The sequence below is a fragment of the Bactrocera dorsalis genome, chromosome 5, assembly GCF_023373825.1.
Source record: "Bactrocera dorsalis isolate Fly_Bdor chromosome 5, ASM2337382v1, whole genome shotgun sequence".
NCBI lineage: Eukaryota > Metazoa > Arthropoda > Insecta > Diptera > Tephritidae > Bactrocera > Bactrocera dorsalis.
This window is the reverse complement of record NC_064307.1, coordinates 20,498,791-20,518,571: the sequence shown is the minus strand read 5'-3', so window position 1 is coordinate 20,518,571 and position 19,781 is coordinate 20,498,791. Positions and strand designations below refer to the sequence as shown.

Sequence of the window (19,781 nt, the reverse complement as noted above, 5' to 3'; positions counted from 1 at the left end):
TTAAATGATTTTTTTATTTTAATTTTTCATCTCTAAATAAAATATATTTTATGTGAAATCTTTTGTCATTTGTGACTAAGAATTTTGAATAACTTCTAAGACATACAAATTTTCATAATTTTCTTTAAAAAAGTTCTTAATTCAAATTATATTTTTTTCTTTAAAATTATCATTTCTCCTTCAAAAAATATTTCTTTTTAAGATTATAATTTTTCTTCTTTAAAAGTAAACACTTTGAGAGCATTCGTGTCAATTAATAATTTTAACAATTTTTACTGTTTACATTTTTATTTTTGCTAAGTCATAAGCGCTTCAAATGTTATAAATAAATTTCAAATTTAATAAAATTTGAAAGTCTGTATTTCTATAAAATTGAGATATTTGAAGAAATTACATTTATTTTTTTCGATATTTTAATTTAATTTAATTTTTTATATTTAAAATTTTTTTTTTTATAAATATTTTTTTTATATTTTTTTTTTATTATTATTTTTTTATATTTTTTTCTATTATTATTTTTATATATTTTTTTTTAATTTTTTTTTCTAATATTTTTTATTTTTTTTTATATTTTTTTAAACAAATTTTTGCCGAGTTTTAAGTGAATTTATATTATATTAATATTAAAATATTTTATTTTTCACATTATAAAAAAAATATATGCGAATTACTAACGTATTTTATATACATAATATAGTTTAAAAGTGGACTGGGTTAAAATTGGTTCTAAATCTAAGTCCATTCTGCATTATAATTTCTAATCAGCTTATACAAATCTTTTAAGTGACTTTAGCATTGTGAAGTTCTGAGAAAACTCTTTTATATAAGTTGCTTATCGTTTTTAATTCCGAACTTGCTTGAAATTCGTTGGAAAATGTTGGCAATCAAAACTACCAAATTAACCTTGAATTCAGCAACTGACTTTGACCTCAAACACCCCAAGTTTATACGAGATTCCACGAAAGCAATACATTATGTTCGAAAACTTAATCAATGTTTTTAAATTAAATGCAAAAAATCTGCTAGCAATTCAGCGAAATTGTTTAAACTTTTTTACCGTTAGTTTTTCGAACCAGTTTGGGTCCTACCGGGCATAAACAAATCAACTGCAATGATCTCTCATGCCGCTGTGCTGTTGTCACCTTCGACTTCGAGAGCTAAAGCATACATTTTTAAATAGCCGTATGCCGGCCAAGTTGCTGACACATATACATACATGCATATTTACGTAGAAATATATGTACATATGCACTGAATTTCATGCCATGCCATTTTGTTTGCACATATTTAGTTTTCGATGCGTGACTTTTTGGTTATTTGGCCTAAAAAAAATTCGAAAGAAATTGGAGCAGTGTGACGGCGTAATTTGTTTTATTTTTATTTATTTTGGTATTTTTGTTTGCGCTGCATTTTTGTCATGAAATTAGTGTTATACTATTTCTAATATTTGTTTGTTTATTTTCATATTAGATTTGTTAATTTAATTTTTATTTTTTGGTAGTTAAGAGTTTCTGTTGCATTTTTCGTTAAAAATTATAATTGTTTTAATTTTATTTGCCATTTTATATTTAAATTCGATTTTTTTGATTTATTATGCTTTTCATTGTATTTTTTTTGCATATTTTGATGTATTTTTGTTGGTTTTTTTAATATTTAACTAATGTGATTAATTAATTTAAATATAAAATTTGTAAATAATTAAATATAATTTATTATTCTGCGATAATTTTATTATAACAATAATTAATATTAAAATTTAATTAAAAAATTTTTATTTTTATGAAATTTTTTATATATTTTTATTTTTTTTTTTTGTGTTTACTATGTTTTTAATTTTTTTTATAATTTTTGTTATTATTATTATTATATTATAATAATTTAGGTAAATATTAAATTTTTTTGAACTTTTCTTGAAATTTTTATTTTTTTCTTATATTGGCCTCTCAGTGTTATTTAATATTTCTTGATTTATTTTGATTTTAGATATTTTTTCCTTTAAATTAAATATTAATTTCATTTCAATTTATTGTTTTTTTTTTGTTAGACATTTTTTTATTTAATTTTATAGATTTTCGCTTTTTGTTGCATTGAAAAAAATTAATTATTTATTATTTTTATTTTTATTAAATATTTTTTTTTAATTATATAAATTTTTTTATTAAGATATATTTTTTCTAATTTTCTTGAATGTCTTTAATTTTAAAAATTGTTATATTTTTGTTGCGTTAAAATTTGTCATTTTATTTGTTTTTTTTTTTTAATTAGGCATTTTTATTTAATTTGTGAGTTTATATATATATTTGTTGTTGTTGTATTGTTTATTTTAATACTTTATATTTTATTTTTTATAATTATTTAAAAATGTTTAATTATATTTTTTCTTTTTGTTGCATTTTTAAATTTTTTATTATATACAATATTTTGTTATATTTATTTATTTTTATTTTTTGTGCCTTCTGCTAAATTTTTGTTAAATATGTGTAAATATTATGTTTTTTAATTAGAAATTTTTTATTTTACTGTTTGTTGTTTTTGTTTTTCGTTTTTGTGGTATATTAAAATACATAAAAAATAGTTAATAAAAAATAAAAATTAAATTAAAAAATAATATTTAAAAAATTAAAAATAAAATTAATTATATTTTTTTTATTTTTTATGAATTTTAATTTGCATATATTATTTTATTTATTTATCTACATACATACATACATTGTATTATTTAGTTTGTTTGTTTTCTGTTATTTATTATTCTTTTTCTTATGTTCACCCTTCCACCAAACCTTGAACAATACACCTCGGCTTAAGCAAATTTATTTAGTTTGATTCTTGTTATGTTGGCGGGTGATTTTTGTGAATGACGAAGAGCCGCGAATATTATATTATGTACACAGACACACATACATGTGCGTGCATTTGACGTCAGCGCTAGTAAATATGCACAGTTGAATCTAATTTGCCGACTGTCAGTCAATGGTGGGTGGGTGGTTCACTGACATACATAAACACACACACACGCACACATACAAAAAATTGTTATTTATAGTCCGCACAAACATATTTATATAAATATACTGGTATCAATAACAAATTTTAAAACTTACATTTGAAGGCCATGTGCTTCACCGCCATCAACGAAATTGGCAAAGAGTAATTAATATCGCCATCAACAGCGCCGTATTATCAATTTGCTACGTTGGCAATGAAATTCACCATAACGTGGCCGCAACTTAAACGTGAAATGTAATTATATTTACGTGTGTACATATGTATGTATATACATTTGTATATATGTATGTATATGTGTGTGTGAGAAGCTCGTGCCCTGCCCATTACAAGTGTATGTAAACAATGCAGTAGGCATTGTATTGGTTGTTGTTTTTGTTGGTTTTTCCACGTTGTATAACCTACTGAGCCGAGCTGTCTTATAATAGGCAGGCAGATATATGCATATGCATACAAATTGATGAACATCCATATGTATGTACACTGAGTGACACCTGTACATTTTCTTGTTTGACTTATGTATATGCATTCCTCTGCATTTTCTTTTTGCATTTCTCGTTCAATTTTCTAATGTTCTAAAAATAAGCAGAAGATAAATACGCGTGTATACAGATACAAGCATATTTACACATATACATGTGTTTGAAGAAATACTGCACCCAGAGATATTGGAGGTCCACATGAATACATATATAGGACACATACATACATATATGTATATATATACATGTTTATTGTTGTTGTTTACAAAATATGCAATCAGAAATTGAAAGAAGTTGCCTGAACATCAATAAGAGTTAATTATTTTTGCGAAGGCCTTGAAAATATCTAATGACCTAGTTTTCGCTTCAAAATTGATTCATAAAAAATCGCATGCGATAAATAAAATTGGTTGCAGTGGAATTTTGGACGTATTACGAGTTTAATTTTCTTTAAAAAAATTTAATATCGGTTTATTTTTGGAGTTGGCTTTGAAAATTAAAAAAAAATCGAAAATAAACATTTATTTCATGCAATATTTGGAGCTCAATTTCAAATCTGAGATATATGTATTATTATTAAAATTATGATCTGAATAAAGTTTTCTTTGATTTCTTTAATGTTCAATATTAGCTTCTCCGAAAAAAAAATTAATTTTGGTATTCGCATGCGATAAATAAAATTTACAGTTGCTGAATTTCGGTTATTACTCGGTGTTAAATTTTTAAAAAACTTGAAAAATTCTAAAAATATGCATGTGATAAATAAAATTTGCAGATCTTTTAAAAAAATTGTCTCCAAAATTTAAAAAAAAATTATCGCATGCAAGTTGTTTAAATTAGGTTTCAGATTTCGGGTTAGTTTCAAATGTAGTAAATAAAATTTCGGTCGGATTTTCGGTCCGGAATAAGAGTCTTGAAAAATCCATGGTTTTTCAAAAAGTCGCATGTGATAAAAAAAATTTCAGGCGGAGAATTTCGCTTAATATTTGGAGTTAGCTTCGAATATCTTAAAAAAAAACTCAAAAATTATTAGAAAATAAATATCGCATGCAATAAATAAGTTTGTTCTAAATGTCAGGATAATAGTAAAAAATGTAATGTGCTGAATTTCGTCTAAAAAAAAATTAAAGTTTTTAAAAAGTCGCATGCGATAAATAAAATTTTCAGGCGGAAAGTTTCGCTTAATTTTCGGATATAGTAGCTTCGGATATCTTAAAACAAATTTCTCAAAACTTTTTACAAAAAAATTATCGCATGCAAGAAAAAAATTGTTTAAGTTAAGTTTCAGTTGATATTCCGAGTTAGTTTTAAAAGACTGTGAATATTATATTTGACAATATTTTCTAAATAAACTAAATCTGATATAAAAGTTATTACAAATACATATATATGATATGTCTAATCATTGAAATATTTCCAACTGTAAAAAATTTCTCTCCTACAAAAAAGCATATGAATAAAAATAAAATAAAATAATTCATTAAATATTTATGTTAGGTTAGGTTAGTTACTATGTGCGGTTGAGCTGAAGTGCAGCGCTTAGAGTAGTTGCACCTTTCCAAATGAAGAGCTAATTAAGTCCATACAACTACTAGGTACGAAGTATAAAAATGCATTTTATTAGCTGTTGTTGTATTATACGTTTTTTGTCCAACCTGCCGGTTCCGATAAGCTCGCTACTAATTGATTCCAATATTAATAAAATGAATTATTTATACGCAGTAAATTTATCGCATTTCAACGGTTTAGATTATATAGTATATATAGCATATATAGAATATATATAGTATTAGTATATATTGTATATAGTATTTGTTTAGCTATTGCTTTCATATTGAAGCTCAATATGCATTTTTTGTCGACTCATTCATATTTATCTTTTATTTATGTGTATTGATTTTCTCTTAACCAGAATTAGTGCGCATATTTAACTTAGTTTGACCCACGCGTTGCAAATGTGTGGGATGGCATAGTATGCAAGTACAGTAGGTGCACGTTAAGATGAATTTGGCCAAGTAGAAAAAATTGAAGGCATATTAAGTTGTATTATGTGAAAATTATGAATTTTCTTATATTTTTATGTATAAGAGATACAATTTTGTAAGTACAGTAAGTACACGGTTAGTTGAACTGCGACAGGTTACATAAATTGTGTACTTAGTATGATATAGGACTTAAAAATCAATTTATTTTGTTAAATTTTTAGTCGAGTATGGCAATTTTTGCAAGAACAGTAGGTACACGCTTAGTCGTACTAAGCAAAAATATAACGATTGGGTGCTTAACAAGCTATAGTACATTAAAAGTGGCTATATTGTATAATCTTTGGTGCTAAAAAAGTTTGAAAATTCAATTTCTGTACTTGCCAAATCATTTAATCAAGTTGCGAATCGAACAATTAACTAACATAAATCTAAAAGAGATAAAGGAAAAAGATGCTATGCTCTCTTTATTATTATTGAATTTTTGTACATTTGTTTGCTGCAGTACAATCTTTTTTTCTGACACGAGAGTAGCGCTTAAATATAGCAAGCAGAGCAGTGGCGAAACGAACAAGTCCACTAGAAAGTCTTGCTTTAGATTAAAACAATTTTTCAGAGAAGTTTACAAGAAATTTTATGCATTTACGGTTTATAGTTATGGTTTAAATGATTTTAGGAAACTTTCGAAAAATTTTCTAGTTTTTTGAAAATGCCGTTATTATGTTTTTTTTTTAATTTTTTAATTGTTTTTCAGCTATTTTTCACTTTTAATAGATATTTGAATATTTCAGTTAGTGTTCATATTATCGTCTCTACTGTAGCTAGAATCAAAATTTGCACTAGTTGACTTTGGTTTCGAAATAAATTTAGTAGTTTTTGAAAATGCCGTTATATTTAAAAAATTTTTTTTTTTTTAATAATTTTTTTTTTGGTACATTTTTTAATAATTTTTTTTTTTTAAATAACATTTTTTTAGTGACTAAAACTGAGAAATTTAGTGTTATGTAATTTTAATTGACATTTCCATTTTTTTAATATATTTTTTTAAACAATTTTGTTTTAGAAAATAAAATTTTTTAAGTGACTAAAACTGATAAAATAGTGCTATGTAATTTTAATTGATATTTCCATATTTCTGATAGTGTTCTTATTATCGCTACCTTACTGTAACTAGTATAAAAATGTGCAACAATCGACTTTAGTTATTTGATAATCTAATGAATAGTAAATAAGTATGCACAAGCTTAGGATGACGTATGAAAATCTGAAGGGAAATTGATATATGGTAAATATTTACATATAATATACACATATTTACATACATTTGTACTTTTATAAGTGACTATAAGTGACAAAACGTGTAGGCAGTTGCAGAAAATAGAACGCAGATAAGCTTCAACGTTACATCGTGACTTATGAACTGATTGCATTCATAAAACATTTGCTCATCCCACACGTGCCGCGGTTACATGCAGACCTACATTTTTACTATAAGACCTTGAAATACGTGGGCTTAGGGTAGCTAGCCGTTGAATCTTGCCGCCGGGTTAGACAAGTTGGTTGAACGACTGCGAGTCCTTCGTTCTAGATAAATATTTTCGCATTACATACTCACAAACACATATACAAGTATATTTGTATGTATCTTGTAGATAAACAGTCACAGTGTCGCCACAAAAGTGTTTACCATACATGTATGTATGTATGTATGTGTAGGTGCATGTGAAATTAGCACGCGAAAGTTAGGTTATGCGTCGCAGAAATCGCAGAAATTTATGCGCATATTTGAGATAACTCATCCGCAGTGTATGTACACAATACATCTATATATAGAAATGTATCTTATAGATATGCAACTCAAAGCGCGAAAAATTTATCCTTTGTACTTTCTTACAAAAAAAATTATTTTTGTCAAATGTGTCAAAAGCGATTGTTGCGTTAATTTGCACATGCCTGTCGCTGCTAACGGTTGTTGCGCTAACCTCGCTTTCTGGCGCTGCAAATGAGTGCTGACTGCATTAATGCGCGCTAATGCAGATGTTAAAATTCGCATGGGTGTGCTTTTCTCAACTCACACCTTATGCTCTACCATTTTCCGAGGTGTGAAACGCACCTACATACTTGCCTATCTATGTATATGCATACATATGTACATACATACATGTCATATATGTATATTTACACATTTCCATGTGACAATGGCTTTCTTTGTCAACTGTAGTGAATGTTTCAGCATTATGCACAACTACATACGTATTTTTTATAGAAATCTGGTTATTTGCGAATTCCAAACACCCATTGACATACCTATAGATCCATAAATATTGAACACATGGGCATCTATTACGCATTGTCATGTTGTATATTTCCTATAACGTCATCATATTGGCCGTGATTCACTCTATGATATCTTATCTCGCCACTACATTAATGATAGTATCAAACCTTGCAGCCAAATACGTAATATCCATTGATTTATGTGCCCAAAGAGTGCGAAGCGCGTGTATCGGATTGGTGGTAAGGTCATAAAAATTTGTCTATTTTTTACAAACAGCAATTTATGCGCTATATACAAAATATATTCACACGAAAAATAGCGAACAAGCAATACAATTATATTATTTATATATTCGATATAAAAAATCAGCAAAGCCTTGATGATTTATCATGCCTAATTCCTAGCAAAATCTATGCTTATCGGTTGGAATGTGCTATATTTATATAATTGTGGTAATAATGTGAGTGGAAATGGCAGAAGAAAGTGGAAAATGATTTCAAAATATTTTTTTTTAATATAAGGAAGCCAGAAGAATCTTAAAATAAGCAATATGGCCTTTTGTAAATTCACATAAGCCTCTCTAATGCAGCTATTTAAGGCTCTTACGCCTAAAGCTATGCTAAGTTAACCATTTCAATGTTTGGTAGCTTACTTAAGCTATACATAATAGCAACAAAACTGCCGAGTATTAATTAGATTAAGCAGTCTCATATCTTAATCATATTTTGTTTGTGCTCCCTATCATTTAGTGCTTTCGCAGTTATGAATATTTGCGGAATATTTCAAGGTAAAGATATCGAAGGATTTTTGGAAAGTACATACATGCTGAGAGCCAAATATAAATTAACCGTGCATTCATAGTAAATAAAACATTTTTTTAACCGCACAATACTAACCACACACCTAGCGACACATGATTTTTCGAAAGCTCATTCCATATATGTAGGTATTATAATCATTAGATTATTGGAATTTAAGATCTCACAGCATAGATTTATGCGGATTATGAATAAAAAAAGAGAGTATAGTATAAAACTGGTGTGTGTCTTCACTCTTTTATGAGAGAGTGTGGTGTTTGACTTCACTTAATAGTATTCGCCCTACCGTTTCACAAAACCAACTGCTTTTCAAATTAGTTCCTTAATGTGTTTTATAACACTAAGCTAAAATTAGCGCCACGCCCATTCATAATACAGTTGTCATGTAGCGCAAACCACTAGCTTTGCATCAACACCTTTTTCAATAATTATGGTCAGGTGTGTGAAAGCAGAGAAAGGGACGAAAATCTCTAGTGACCCCAAACTGGCTTTGATATTTTTGTATACCCGATTGATCGTTAAAAGCATTGTCATTAGCTCAAGCACACGTGGAGCTATTTTAGGTAATCTAGATGTCGGTTAAGCATTCGAAATTGTAAAATAATTATATTTCTTGCATTTTTGAAAATCTTTAAGGCAAAAATTGGCACTGAAATCGCATAAATGAAATATTTATGACAATTTAAACAAAGGATGTAAATAATAATATATTATATACTTTGTAAACACCTACATATGTACAGTTGTATCTCTATAACACGAACTTCTCTATAACTGAAGCTTTTGTATTGGCAATAGAAGTTAAATTTCATACAAATTTCCTTCTATAACTTGAAATTTTTTTGTGGATTGTGGTGATTCGAAATTAGTTATATCTCTATATATATTTATATATCTAAATATTTGTCGTGTTATTACTTGTATTATTTCAGGTATACAAAAGTTTGTTTTCCTCATTATTTGTCTAACTCATTTATACATGTCTTTCGTATAGTTTATATATTCGCAGTGCATGCCATATGCCAAAAGCAATGCATAAGCGAAATTGCCTCGTGAAAGCGTGCTAAAAATATTTCGTTTACAATACAAAAATATTGTGTTTGCTTTTGTTAGCTTTCGTGCATTATTGTTTGAACTTTAAACCTACATGAATATTATAGATAACCCATCAAGCATTTATCTAAAGCTTTCATCGGTTCGCCTACACTTGGCAAGTGGCAAATCGAACAGGCAATCGAACAAGCAAGAGTGTCAAATCGAACAGGCAATTAGCATATCTCGAATAGCAATGAAAAGCGCAGATGTTATTCGACTTCAATGCGTCTATCTTTCTGTTGTATTGGAATCAGCTGGATAACTTTGTTTCTACTTTTATGCAAAGCTTTTCAAAAGAAACACAAAGCATGAACTTTGCGAGTGCCGGGCTGGAAACAGTTAATGCTTTTTTTAAAGAAAAGTAGAGCATATGCTTGTAAAAGTACTGAAAACGCTTAAACAGTTCATGATTCATATTGGATTTCCACAATTTATTGTTTTCTTTTGTGACCACATCACCTGAACCTTAAATTATTTCAGCGAGTTATTTAAAAAATATATTGTTATATTTATGAAACACGTTCTTTATTTAGAACAAGCCTTAAGAAATCGTCAGTGCTTGTCTCTTTTCGCTTGGTAACAGTAAATGAAGTGAATTTCCAGAAATTTTCGTTTAAACTGCTGTTGACCTCATTGATGGCTATTATTGTTCGTATGAGTGTCTAGATCTGATGTACATATACATATATCATCTGATCAAATTTGACTCGGACTGGTCCTAAAAATTTGATTTCTGTAGAAAGGTACAACGGGTTTTATGTTCACATGAAGTTTAAGCATGATCAAATTTGACCCGTATTGGAGCGTTAAATTTCCCTAGATTGATACAAGGTCTTATATGTTCGTATGAGGTTTAGTCTCCAGTTGTCAATTAGTGTGCGCTTGACAGCAGTTTGTTTACGACGCGAAAAGTTGGTCTGACAATTTATAGCATTGAAAAAAAAAAAACTGAAAACGAGTTGCATTGAAATTTTGTGTTTCCAATAGAATCACAGTTGCAGAATCGCTGAAAATGTTGCTGAAGAATTTTGGAGAGTCTAATTTAGCACGAGCACCAGCTTTTGAGTAGCTTGTTTTATGCGAGTTGTCCATCCACCACTGTCAGTGAGGATAGTATCGAAAAAAGTTATGGAAGCAGCGCCTGAAAATCGTTGTGTTGGCTTCAGAGAGACAGAACGAGGGACTTTATACTTATCTCTTATGGAGCGACTTAACATATTTTGATTAAAGTTTTGGTTATAAAGAAGTTAGACTTTTACCGAAAGACTTGACTTGAATGTTTTGCAAAAACTATGTCAAGTAGTGAGTTGAGATCGCAGGATTAATCAATGCTTGGCATGCTTGTTTTGGCTCAAGAGTAGTGTATTTTGAAGGCGCTGCTAAAGATTTGTATATGTGAAATTGTAGAATTTTTGTGAGTCTTAGTCAAATTGGTCACATGATATGTATTTTCAAATATCATACGTAAAAACTTTGCAAAAACAAATATTATTTAAACATCTTCGAAATGTTTCAAACTCATTCCCAGTGGGTTGCATGGTATATACCACATATAATACTCCTATTAATCTCTTAGCAATTGTGTCGACCCCTTTTTTCTCTTGGCCTTGACGTCATTTTCTATTTTTATGCAAAACATACATACACACATACATATGTACCAACTACTTCAATGCGTAATTGAAGAAATTTAAGCCAAAATGACGGCGTGTTTGAAAGTTAGTATATATGTATGTATGTAAGTTTTTGCTTTCATCAGCCACACACCCACGTAGCGCTCACGTTTTTCTTGCCGTTTTCTTTTTAACTTTTGAAAATAAGCCGCAAAAAATGTGATCGTCTACATAAATACATACATACATATTTATAAGTACGTATGTATATTTGTGATTTTTTATGTCTGCAATAGCGCATGCATGACGAATTTTCAAATAAGTGGGTTTTCTTAAAGTGACAAAACTCTCTCATATGTACATTTTTTTTTCTTCAAAAATGACGAAATTTCAAATACAATTCTATCAGCGTCCGCTGTGCGTCAGTTTTCATCGAAAGTTGCTAAATTTCATGGTAATTGTGCAAGAAACTTGTGTTTGTACTCGAAGTAAACTATTTTATCAGCATGTAAAGAATGTCGTTAGCTATGTTGGCAGCCACAAATTTCCTTGAAATTTGCAAATTAAAAAAAAAAAGAAATTAAAAAAATGTTGTCGTTTCTTTCAGAATGCGATAAGAAATGAAGAGCCTTCATTGGCACTCAACCACACTTTTGCAAAGTTTTTGTGGGGAAAACCGACAGATATTGGTTGTGGAGGTGGTTATATAAATGAATGTACATACCATACTGTATATCGTCACCTAAAATGCAAAACAACGTAACATTAATTTTCATAAGTTGACAGCCGAAGTGAAAGCGATATCATAAAAACCACTCAAATTAAAAAAAATGAGTTTTGGTTATAAAATGGTTAGATATTGGTTATATATTGGTTACATATTGGTTATATATTGGTTACATATTTCTTATATATTGGTTATATCTGACAGCAGAAACTGCAAATTTCACTCTATATATATGTATGTAATGTGCTGTGGTGAATCGTTAGCAATAAAAAACTTAATTTCGATGTTTTTGTTGATATTTTGTTTTACATTTTAGGTGAAGACATACATTTGTATGTAGTTGATTGATAATAAATTTACTCGTATTAATGAAGTTTTTTGAAGTTAGATATGTACCGCACATTACTATATGTGACCTGGTCTACGAAAAGGGAGCTAACGTGCGAAAACTAGAAAAAAAAAAAAAAAAAATAGATTTTTTGACACCACCTTTCAGGTCACATATAGTGATTGCTCACTTACATACATACATACGTAATCTCATAGAAAAAATAATGCAAATATTTGTTCAATTACTTCGTACAAAATTACTATACTGTTATGTGACTAATAAAGGGATTGGAATTAAATACAGATAGAACAACAACAAATTTCATACCAAATATGGTCGGAAAAGTGGTTTAACGTTGTTGCTGTTGTAGCAGAAAAATATTTCGAGTTGACAGTCCTTGGCCGGGTAAAAACCCGAATGCGTTCCAGTTACGTAGACCTGACTGTTGTGAGAACGAAATGGTGGTCATTGAAATGGTGGCAAATTTAAATTTTACCTAAATTTTGGCACACCCTTTAAAGGCATTGCACATATAAATAACATAACGGCACATATGTACACACCCAGCCATAAAAATAAACTTGCACTACCTTCAAACAATTTGTGCAATGTAATTTTCCACATCTGCATAGTCTCGTTATTTGAACAGCTGAAAATCGCATTTAGAAAACTATTTTTCAATTATTATTTCTCTCATAATTATACAAATATTTGTCTGAAATGCTGTATTATCGGTCCCCAAGTGGAATATTTTCATTGAAACTTATAAGAATGAATAAACTATTAATATTTATTGGTTGTGTTTGCTTACAGCTAGTGAATTTCCAATACCCCAGAATTGTTTTCAGCTTTGAAAACGAAAATTAATTGAACTAAAAGGTGATTTTTTCGTACACGTCAGCTAATTACACGCTAGCTAAGGAAAAGTAAATAAATAATGGAAAATGTGGTGGCACAATCGCATGACTTGCAGCATTTTTGAAGAAATTTCGATTTTGTATTTGCTAGATTTTTCTAATTGAAATAAATTTTAAAGAATTAGTGAATTTTTCTATTAAATTGTATACAGAAAAATTAATAAATTTGTTAATTTGTTTATTTCATTACTTTGCAACTTTTATAAATTTGATGGGATTATGGGGTGATTCAACAAAATTTTCACAGTCTCATCGTTTCACTTTTGTAAAATTTTTTCAGCATAACATACCCTTCACAGCTGCATTCTTATAGCATAAAACTGTATATATCTTGATCTTGATCGGTTACTTTGTATGGCAGATATACGCTATAGTGGTCACGTCTGAACGATATGTTTGGATATTATAATCTTGCCTTGAACAATATTGTATGTATGAAAAAATAAAAAAAAAAATTCCATACAAGACCTTGATTTATGGTCCAATTTGTATGGCAGCTATATACTATAGTGCTCTGATATCTGTTCCGGCAAATAAGTAGCTTCTTGGGGAGAAAAGAACTTGTGCGAAATTTCAGATCGATATCTCGAAAACTAGCTCACATTTTTACAGACCTACGGACAGAAGGACATGACTAAATCAACTCAGCTCCTCACACTTATTTTTGTATATGTACCTATGTTTATACTACATCTGGCCTCCCATGCTTCTTTCTGGATGCTAAAAACTTTGTAGCATACTTTTCAGCGATTTAATGTATTAGCGTCGATTTCATAAAGATATATTTAATTCCAAATCCTTATGCATATTTTTTTATATTTTTGATAGAAATATATAAGTTGATGATATCTTTTATGAATTATTATAAAAAAAATATTTGTTCGGCCATACAACACCGGGTCTATTATACCCGGTGTAACTGTTCAAATATTCCATATATTCCATATAAGCGATATTAATTAAATGGATCAATGAAATATAGTAAAATATTTCTGAAAACAGAGTTATAAGACAACTCAGGGACTATTCTAAGTGTGAATGGTATCTCCTTTTTTGTTTCGATCTTTTAATGAAGATGTCTTTCTCCTAAGAAATCGTTTTTGTCGTTGATCGTGAGTATGTGGAAACGGTTGTCGATAGTCGTACCATCCACTTCCTCTACGATACCAACGAAAAAGTGTTAAAAATGAGCGCGAAAATTTTGAAGGCAGCTATATAGAGATGTCCAATTCTCTTAGGGTCCCGCAAGGAACAAATGAACATACGCATTTTTGTCGATATTATGCATTTATGTCAGCGCTTCTTCCAGTCGTCCAAAAATAGTGAAATGTTTCTTTCGGCGCTTTGTACTTTTGTATTTGCTTTATTTCTGAGAATAGGAAAAAACAGTATGGGTTTTGGCCAGCGATTCCCGAACTAGTGACGAAGTGTGAGCTTTTAACAAAAAAATTCGCCATGCTCAAACGGCTACACGCAAAGAAAGCAGTGCATGCAGCTGAAAATTGTATCGTACTTCATAAAAAAAATTATTATTGGACTCTTCAAACCCGCGAAATCTTTCTTTAATTTTAAAATTCCAGTACTTTTCTTAACATATGTATGTATCTAGTATTTGGCTAACTGTGGCTTTTTATTGTTCCCAAAATGAAATAAGCCCTCTAGTAAATGCTCTATGAGTCAATTGCGGTCATTAATTGAAATTTGCAAAGGTTTTAAAAGCAATCCAGGCCGAAAACAACAAAGGAAGTGTACAAAAAAACGAATAAATTTCATAAGTCTTGTTATCCAAATTAAAAATAATTACAAAATAGCTGACTTGGCATGTTCTTTTGTCACAATTTATGTAAGAACACTTACGCGAACGCTTACGAGCTACGAACACTAACCGCGAAAACGAGATTCTCACCAGCAACAGAGTAGCTAGATCTGTTTGTTGGCATTCCCATAAGGTATTGTTTTACCAAATACTATGTAGCGTACTTTGGTCTACACGTCTGGCTATTAGCGTAAAAAGTTGCATTTAAAAATAAACATAAGAACATAGTATGAACTTACATATGTACAAATATATACATATCTATGTATATTTTATGCATATCTAACCAGTGCCGCGGCGACTGGGTATTGATCTCTGCCACATATGTCTGCATCCCTTCACTTGCCCACTCAGATATACATATATTGAGTATATGGTTTCAGTTCAGCAGCCAGCGGATGAGGCATTTGCCGCTCATATTGCAAGCACGTGTTCGACCGAATCTATCGATGTGTATATACTTATTTATTTCAGTTGTAACTATATATATTTTTATACGACTGACTTGACTTTTCGCTGAGTGTATATGTATTATCTATTGCCGGCGTGGCGCTAGAAACTCTCTAAGAGTGTTTTTTTATAAAAGCGAAACTTAAGAGAAATGAAGAAACTGGCATGCGCAAAGCACCGCATGGTTTATGGAGAGCAAACAAAGCCGTTGATACAATTAGGCGGTCACGTTTTGACGCAGAAAAAGAAGAAGAGCAAAAAAAAAAAAATGCAAAACTTGGACTAACCAAAAGAAGAGCGCGATTCGTCGTGTGAATGAAGGGACGGATGTACTCGGCGTTTGGGGGCTGATCGCCCTTAGCTTTAAGTATGCCGCAAATGTGTGTCTATATATTTATATTGAAATCGTTTACTTGAAATGGAAAGTGTCTGGAGCTTTATATAAAAATACACTCAGACGACTTTTAACTATCGCTTTTATTACTTCATTTACAATTAATCAACATCGATTGACGGCGTAAAATTAATTGAAATTTCAATTTCGTGACTCAGTCTGAGATTGCGAGACGAAAAAAGTTGATTCTTTAATTGTACCAAAAATGTCAAGTATTTGTTGGGTTTAATTGAAACAGAAAGGCCGCCAAGAATCACATGTTTTTACGCACGCCAACTCACACGCACACACACACTCGTGTGAAGAGACATGCCGCCCCGCTTAAGTATTACAATTGCGCAAATTTGGTTGGTGCCACCGAAAATTGAAAGAATTTCAAATTCTGCGAATTGTAAGCATGCGAATCAAGGTTATGCAAGCAGAAGGCTATTGACACACGAAAAGACCGGCGCCACACATGACAAACAATTGGCAGAATACGAAATGGAAGAAGAATGCTGCTGCTGCAGCGGACGCATGGACCAAAATTAGACATTAGAGGTAGTCTTAATTAGAGAAGTCTCTTTGTGCAGATACTTAGAGGTACTTAGTTCAATTGGGGTGACATTTGCTTTGGTGTCATTAGCTTTTGTAAACTCGTTATGCTGAGTCTTTCGGAATATTCTACTTAATCCTAAATTGGTGCATTTTGAGCTTCTCTGATTTCAATAGAGTTCCGAGAAAAGTGAAACAAAACAATTTATGAGATTCAAAGAAAGTTAGAAGAAAAATTTTCGATGAAGCTAGCTTGAGTGCTGGAGACAAAGAACATGCAATAAAAATATTTTTTCGTTAGAAAAAAAGTATTGAACCTCGTAGGCTGACGAATTCGGAGTTTGACGAGCTTTCATATAGTGTAATTTTCTTTTTAGACTTCGTAATGTTGAGACTTTCCGAATAATCTACCAAATCTTAACTTGAGAGAGTTTGGGGATCTCTGATTTGAGATTTTGTAATGCATAGTCTTTCAGAATGTTCTACTTAATCCTAAATTGGGACAGTTTGGGGATCTCTGATTTTAATTTAAATCGAGATAAAGATTCGATGATTTTCGAACTCTAATTACAAATACTTATAATGAAACATATTCGTAACTCATCAGATGTAAATTGAAAAAAAATTTTTTTCTTAAAAGCTGACATCTTAAGGGGTTACATGGGTTTCCTCGGGTAAAAAACAACATTTTTCAAGAATTTTTTTCTCATATAAAAATGAAATATTTTATTAGAATTTTTTTTGTTACAAACATACACTATTAACAAAGAAATTCTGAAATTTTTGGAAAAAATAAATGTTTTAAACTCGACCATTGCGACGCCATTTCTGGTGACCCCTCTGACAAAAGATGTTAACTTCTTACAGGATCATCTAAAGGGATAAAACACGTTTCTTAATTAAAACTTTAACTTGAACAAGGGAAAAAAACTGAAAATTGGATTTTTGGCAGACACTTTTACAAAAATTAAAATTTCAGTGAAAATTTCACGAATTTCTGTTTTTAAATAGTTGTAATCGAAAAAAGTCTTCGTCCAAATCTTTCAGAATTGTATCCCCAAGACCTTTGTAAAATTGTATGAAGATCGGTTGAGTAGTTGTCGAAAAATCTTGCCAACCGTCTTCAAAGACACAGTTTCGAGAAAAACGCGTTTAAAGATGGGGCACTTAGCCTAGCTAGCCTCGAGTGCACAAGTTCTCAGGGCTGTATCTCTGAAACTATTACTCGTATTAACGTAAGACAATAAAAAAATCGATTTTTTGAAACCTGTAAGCCCGGGGTTACTTGGGTTAACTCTTTAAATAATTACTAATCAATAAATTTATAATTTTCTGACACACAAAGCATATCTTTTATTAAAAGGGGTCCTAATAGTCTCTCCAACCCTCCACGCTCTCGACGACTCTGCTTACTCAAGAGCACGATTCACGTTATGAATTTTTTATAGCCATTCGATGAGCGTTAAGTGTAAAAAGGCACATCAAATAGCACAATCCCACACTTGGAAGTGCATATATGCACCTATATATACCTGATGTCATATATGTACATATGTACATACATATGTATACACTCTTCACTACATTTATTGCATGGCTACATATGGACATATGTACATACATAGATATACATATATGTAGTATAATAAAATCCCACAAGCATGGCGAAGCGCTTTTACACGTTTTGGCTGATGCAACAATGCGTGCTCGTTTCGCTTTACCTTAGCTGTGGTGTACAATTCTTCGATTCACTTTAGACAGACAATTTGTCTTATTCTTCTTTCTTTTAACGTGGCCTTTCTTTTAGCGTTGGCGGGTTTTGGCTTTATGCTTACGACATGTTTTTGGCGCATGCCCTGTAGGAAATTGGTGGAATGTTTTCATGCGAAATTAAAAAAAAAAAATTCAATTTTTTTCTAGGTAGAATATTCCTTTATGTGTGCGCATATGTAAGTGTTAAACTACTTTAATGAATTAGCACAAAACGGTAGGAAATAAGTTCACTATAGAGAGTTATGACATTTTTTAATTTCTGTTACATTTAACGGTAATTTTGGGTTTAGATTTTTATGTTTTAGAAATAGATTCTGTTTCTAGTCGATCTTTGAACTTGAAGGCTTCTCCAAGCTCTAAGCTTTCTTCCAATGTGCTTTAGGAGGAGTTTTTTATGCCAAAAAACACTCTAGAAATCAAGTCTTAACATTTATGCATTTCTCCCCAATTTGCTTAAGGCAAAGTACTCTTAAGAACGTTATCGAAATGTCAAATTGCATCATCTAGCTGATAGTTCCCGAGAAATGTGTATTTTGCTGTAATCAAAACTTTCATAGCATGCTATTATAACCGTAAAAAGTTGATAAAAAGTTATATGAATAACAGGCCTGTGGTTTCAAAGTCCCAAATCAAAAAAAAAAATCCCGCTACTCCACTTTTATGACCGCAATCAAATCGGTATAGCGAACACACACGACTTTTTAATTGCTCGGCAACTGGCAAATATAATTACTATTCATAAATACTACGTGCTACTCGAGTGATCATAAAATTTTTGTTGAGAACTATGGTTAAGTTACCATATATAGTATATTGTAGGTATGGCTAGTGCCACACTTTTCGAAATTTAACAAAATTATTTGATTTATAAACACACTAATGTTTGAAGTGCTTAATGTCACAATCATGGATCTACTACATACATGTATGAACATACATATGTACATACTACATACAGAATGTAAAAGTACTTTTAAGTGTTCTTTTTTTTTGATAGACTTGTGCGTTTAAAATTAGATAAGCGAAATTGTCAAATGTTTGCCAAGAATTTTATAAATTTATATACAAACATATGTATGTACAAACACATATATGTATTTGAAAGATTTTGTAATGCTCTTTGATACTTTTTGTAAATTGCATAATTTGTTTGCTTGAAAATTTGGCGAAAAACTCACGAAGAATCAATGCAGCATACGACGGCGCATTATCGTGGTACAAAAACCAAGAGTGGCTCATAATTCCGACCTCTTTTTACGAATAGCTTCGCGCAAACGACTCATAACAATCAAATAGTTTTGCATGTTGACAGTTTGACGGGTCGGAAGAAATTCGGAGTGCACCACACCTTGATTATTAAAAAAACTGTCAACATAACCTCGATTTTAGACATGTTTTGATGTGGTTTTTTCGGCTTCGGCTCACCTTTGCCGCGATATTCGGCCAATTGACTGAACTCCGGGTCGTAAGCTTAGATCCAAGTTTCATCGCCAGTAATAATAAGTTTCATAACATCCTGGTTGTCGGAGAGCATTATCTCACAGATGTTAACGTGACGCTGTTTTTTG

The 19,781-nt window shown here is 30.5% G+C and overlaps 1 protein-coding gene across 1 annotated transcript in view; it reads left to right on the top strand.

Moving 5' to 3' along the window:
• The window catches only part of LOC105230049 (proton-coupled amino acid transporter-like protein pathetic), a 40,470-nt gene that overhangs the window by 1,112 nt on the left and 19,577 nt on the right, over positions 1-19,781 (top strand). The window lies entirely within an intron of this gene.